Raw genomic sequence first — 6,004 nt, forward strand, 5'->3', positions numbered from 1 at the left:
CCAGCTTGAACATCAGGAAGTTCACGGTTCACATATTGCTGAAGCCTGGCTTGGAGAATTTTGATCATTACTTTACTAGCATGTGAGATGAGTGCAATTGTGCGGTAGTTTGAGCATTCTATGGCATTGCCTTTCTTTGGGATTGGAATGAAAACTGACCTTTTCCAGTCCTATGGCCACTGCTGAGTTTTCCAAATTTGCTGGCATATCTAGTGCAGCACTTTCACAGCATCATCTTTCAGGATTTGGAATAGCTCAACTGGAATTCCATCACATCCACTAGCTTTGTTCATAGTGATGCTTTCTAAGGCCCATTTGACTTCGCATTCCAGGATGTCTGGCTCTAGGTCAGTGATCACACCATCATGATTATCTGGGTCGTGAAGATGTTTTTTGTACAGTTCTTCTGTGTATTCTTGCCACCTCTTCTTAATATCTTCTGCTTCTGTTAGGTCCGTACCATTTCTGTCCTTTATCAAGTCCATCTTTGCATGAAATGTTCCTTTGGTATCTCTGATTTTCTTGAAGAGATCCCTAGTCTTTTCCATTCTGTTGTTTTCCTCTATTTCTTTGCATTGATCGCTGAAGAAGGCTTTCTTATCTCTTCTTGCTATTCTTTGGAACTCTGCATTCAGATGTTTATATCTTTCCTTTTCTCCTTTGCTTTTCACTTCTCTTCTTTTCACAGCTATTTGTAAGGCCTCCCCAGACAGCCATTTTGCTTTTTTGCATTTCTTTTCTATGGGAATGGTCTTGATCCCTGTCTCCTGTACAATGTCACGAACCTCATTTCATAGTTCATCAGGCACTCTATCTATCAGATCTAGGCCCTTAAATCTATTTCTCACTTCCACTGTATAATCAGAAGGGATTTGACTTAGGTCATATTGAATGGTCTAGTGGTTTTCCCTACTTTCTTCAGTTTAAGTCTGAATTTGGCAATAAGGAGTTAATGGTCTGAGCCACAGTCAGCTCCTGGTCTTGTTTTTGCTGACTGTATAGAGCTTCTCCATCTTTGGCTGCAAAGAATACAATCAATCTGATTTCGGTGTTGACCATCTGGTGATGTCCATGTATAGGGTCTTCTCTTGTGTTGTTGGAAGAGGGTGTTTGTTATGACCAGTGCATTTTCGTGGCAAAACTCTATTAGTCTTTGCCCTGCTTCATTCTGTATTCCAAGGCCAAATTTGCCTGTTACTCCAGGTATTTCCTGACTTTTTCATTCCAGTCCCCTATAATGAAAAGAACATCTTTTTTGGGTGTTAGTTCTAAAAGGTCTTGTAGGTCTTCATAGAATCGTTCAACCTCAGCTTCTTCAGTGTTACTGGTTGGGGCATAGACTTGGATTACTGTGATATTGAATGGTTTGCCTTGGAAACAAACAGAGATCATTCTGTTGTTTTTGAGATTGCATCCAAGTACTGCATTTCGGACTCTTGTTGACCACTAACCTAGACAGCATATTAAAAAGCAGAGACATTACTTTACCAACAAAGGTCCATCTAGTCAAAGCTATGGTTTTTCCAGTAGTCATGTATGGATGTGAGAGTTGGACTATAAAGAAAGCTGAGAGCTGAAGAATTGATGCTTTTGATCTGTGGTGTTGGAGAAGACTCTTGAGAGTTACTTGGACTGCAAGAGGGTCAAACCAGTCAATCCTAAAGGGAAATAGTCCTGAGTATTCATTGGAAGGACTGATGTTGATGCTGAAACTCCAATACTTTTGCCACCCAATGTGAAGAACTGACTTAATTGAAAAGACCCTGATGTGGGAAAGATTGAAGGTAGGAGGAGAAGGGGATGACAGAGGATGAGATGGTTGGATGGCATTACTGACATGATGAACATGCGTTTGAGTAGGTTCCAGGAGTTGGTGATGGACAGGGAAGCCTGGCATGCTGCAGTCCATGGAGTGACAGAGTCAGACATTACTGAGTGACTTAACTGAACTGAAGAGCAAAATATCTAATTAATCAAGTAATGAATGATATAACTGAACCATGACTCCTGGTTAAGCTAGAACTTTACAAAAATTACTATTATTATTCAGTTTCTCAGGGCTGGTGAATTCTATATAACCTATATATAAAAGGGATGAAACAGTCAAATGTCAATGGATGCCTATATCCAACCTTCACCACCTATGCACACACACACACACACACACACGGCTGTTTTATGAGAAGGAACATTTTTGCTACAGCCTCAATACCAGAGCATTTTTTTCAATGATGGGATCTAATAAAACAAGCAAACAAACCTTTAGAGAAAGAAAAGGATACCTTCAGAGGAGGAGGCTTCCCTGATAGCTCAGTGTTGGTAAAGAATCCACCTGCAATGCAAGAGACCCTGGTTTGATTCCTGGGTCGGGAAGATCCCTGGAGAAGAGATAGGCTACCCACTCCAATATTCTTGGGCTTCCCTTGTAGCTCAGCTGGTAGAGAACCCACCTGCAATGTTGGAGACCTGGGTTCAATCCCTAGGTTGGGAAGATCCCTTGGAAAAGGGAAAGGCTACTCACTTTAGTATTCTGGCCTGGAGAATTCCATGGACTATAGTCCATGGGGTCGCAAAGAGTTGGACACGACTGAGCAACTTTCACATTCAGAGGAAAAAGGGTTTTCTCAGCATCAGCCTTGAAAACCTGTGTGTGTGTGTGACAGTCTCTTAGTCATGTCTGATTCTTTGCGACCCCCATCGACTGTAGCCCACCAGGCTCCTCTGTCCATAGAATTTTCCATGCAAGAATACTGGAGTGTGTTACCATTTCCTTCTCCAGGGGATCTTCCTGACCCAGGGATTGAAGCCCGGTCTCCCGCACTGCAGGTGGATTCTTGACCATCTGAGCCACCTGGAAAGCCCTAGTTCCTGTCTAAAACCAGGACACAGTTCCTGTCTCAAACCAGTTTCTCCATGGGTCTCCTCCTTTGGAAGTAAGGGAGGCATTCACAGATGTAACCAAACCAAAGATTTTTGAAAAGACTCCTGAGCCCCTTTGCCATGGCATAGACTGAAATCCTATACATCAAAAGAATACAAGTCTACACTTTCCTGCTATTACACATATGGCATAACAGAAATTTATAAAGTCTGTGAGGAAAAACTCTGTAAAGTTTATGAATTCTAAGCAATTCTGAGTAGAAACTAGAAATGGTCCTGAATGAAAATATCAGCTGTGATAAAAAGCCGTGTATTCACGTGTGACCTTGAGTGTGTGCCGGAAAGGAGAAACCAGTGCCCTCTTTCCCTCATTTTCAGATTATTCACTTCAGTCTTTCCTTCTCAGATTTCAAACTAGGATAAACTTCTCATTGCCTTCCCCAAGGGCTGAGCGGGAGGCTGGTCTTTTATCTAAGAACAGTCAAGCCCTTACCAGATGCATTAAATTGCACCTTTGCTGCTGCTGCTGCTGCTAAGTTGCTTCAGTCGTGTCCGACTCTATGCGACCCTATAGACGGCAGCCCACCAGGCTCCCCCATCCCTGGGATTCTCCAGGCAAGAACACTGGAGTGGGTTGCCATTTCCTTCTCCAGTGCATGAAAGTGAAAAGTGAAAGTGAAGTTGCTCAGTCGTGCCCGACTCTTCGCGACTCCATGGACTGCAGCCTACCAGGCTCCTCTGCTCATGGGATTTTCCAGGCAAGAGTACTGAAGTGGAGTGCCATCGCCTTCTCCAAAATTGCACCTTTAAATAGGCTTTACATAGGCTGCCACTATGATTTGTATTACTGAGGGAGCAACCAGTAGGAGGAGTGTGATCGGGCAGTGAGTGGCTTGGTTCTGAGGCTTGGTAGGACCAAACAGGTGTGTTTTGAATTGTTGGGAGGATTTAGCGAGGGAAGAGAAGGGCCTGCAGTATGGATACATGCTGGCCACTGCAAAGCCCTAGTGGACGGACACCATTTACAAACGCCACCATATGATTGACAGTTGGGGTATAGAGCAAGGTCTCCATTTGTAGAGGCAGCTTTGCAAATTATGGAGTTATCTTTTTTCCATATATTAGGTTTAATTCGAAAGAACTAACTCTGGGAGGTTGTATGTAATCCCCATCTTATGCATGAGGAAACAGGCACTGAAAATTAACAGAGTAAAAACTGGTCTCTGACATTTTATCTACCTTCATCTACCAAGTAATTCTTTCCTAGGCATTGAATGTACCCTGTGCTAGGAAGACCACCCCTTCCCCAGCTCCACTTACATTCACCTTCCAGTTGAAGCAGTCTCTTATATTCCATATTTCGTCTCTCCTTCCCAATTTCACTCATCTTATATCTCAGTCCTGGTCACTAGCTGTTTTCCATGATTAATACATAATTGTCTGATCTTTTAAAATGTGTACATTAAGTGTAAATGTGTAATAATTGGCCTTAGAATTTCCCTTCCTTGGCCTTTCAACCTTCTTTTTCTTTTTTATGTTAATTCATCAACAAACTTAATCAAGAGTCAGAAATTGAGATAAATTGATGGTAGGTAGGTAGATAGATAGGAAGTTAGATAAATACTGTTGTGGACTGAACTGTGTCCCCAAGTTTCCTTCATATGTTAAGCCTTAACCTCCAACGTGATTGTATTTGGAGATAGGACCTCTAGGGAGGTGGTAGTGATTTAGTCAGTTAAGTCGTGTCTGACTCTTGCGACCCCATGGACTGTAGGCTGCCAGGCTCTTCTGTCCATGGGATTCCCCAGGCAAGAAAACTGGAATGGGTTGCTATTTCCTTCTCCAGGGGATCTTCCTGACCCCAGAATCAAACCCAGGTCTCCCGCATTGCAGGCAGATTCTTTTACCAACTGAGCTACGAGGGAAGCCCTTAATTACTGTTAATTGAGGTCACAAAGGTGGGGCCTAATTTAATAGGTCTGGTGTCCTTATAAGAAGGGATGTCAGAGATATCTCTCTTCCCATGTGTGTGCACACAGAGAAGAAGCCATGTGAGGACATGGTGAGAAGACAGTCCTCTTCTAATCAGGAGAGACACCTCACCAAAACCCAACCCTTATAACACCTTGACCTTGGGCTTCTAGCCTCCAGAACAGATTTTCTGTTACTTAAGTCACCCAGCCTGTGGTATTTTGTTACGGCTGCCCAAGTAGATGAATACAGATACTTTATTGAACCTATTACCACTCGAGACATTGTGAGTAGAATGTGCTAAGGGAATCTTAACGTAGTTTTGAATGCTATAGTAGAAAGAGTACTGGACTGAAGTCAAAACACCTGGATGCAATCAAGTTCTGGTTCTGCCACTTCCTATATGTGAGGACCCAATAGTCACAATGGTCATCTGATGTGAAGAGCTGACTCATCTGAAAAGACCCTGATGCTGGGAAAGATTGAAGGCGGGAGTAGAAGGGGATGACAGAGGATGAGATGGTTGGATGGCATCACCGACTCAGTGGACATGAGTTTGAGTAAACTCTGGGAGTTGGTGATGGACAGGGAGGCCTGGTGTGCTGCAGTGCATGGGGTCACAAAGAGGCAGATATGACTGAGCGACTGAACTGAATAGTCACTTCACCCCTGTGAGCCTGAACTCCCTCACCTGTACAAGACTAGATTCTTTCCCAAGGTCCTCATTGCGTGAGACTTCTGATTATCAATATCCATGCAGTCAGCGAGTATAAATCATTTATAAATCATATAAATCATTACACACAAAGCATCATTCATCTTTGTTAGAGAGAACTGTGGTCTAACTCATTAGAAGAATTGAAGCTCCACACAATGGCAAGGAAAACCATATGACTTCCCTGATTTCTGCACATCTGTGCACATGTATTTGGGATACCTGTCAATGTGCCAAGGAGTACTAGAAACAACAATATTAGTAGGCTCTTCTCCAAGGAATATCAATGTTATAAAGATCTGGGGAGAAGAAAATATGGATATAAAGCAAGTAATGCAAAACGTGCCAAAAGATTAACTTAAAACATAGCATTCTGGAGAAAGTTTTAGCTTCTTATGGGCATCTTTGCTCATCCACTCAATCGCTACAGTTTCTTTC

The sequence above is a fragment of the Bos mutus genome, chromosome 9 (genome assembly GCF_027580195.1).
Source record: "Bos mutus isolate GX-2022 chromosome 9, NWIPB_WYAK_1.1, whole genome shotgun sequence".
In the NCBI taxonomy this organism is placed as follows: Eukaryota; Metazoa; Chordata; class Mammalia; order Artiodactyla; family Bovidae; genus Bos; species Bos mutus.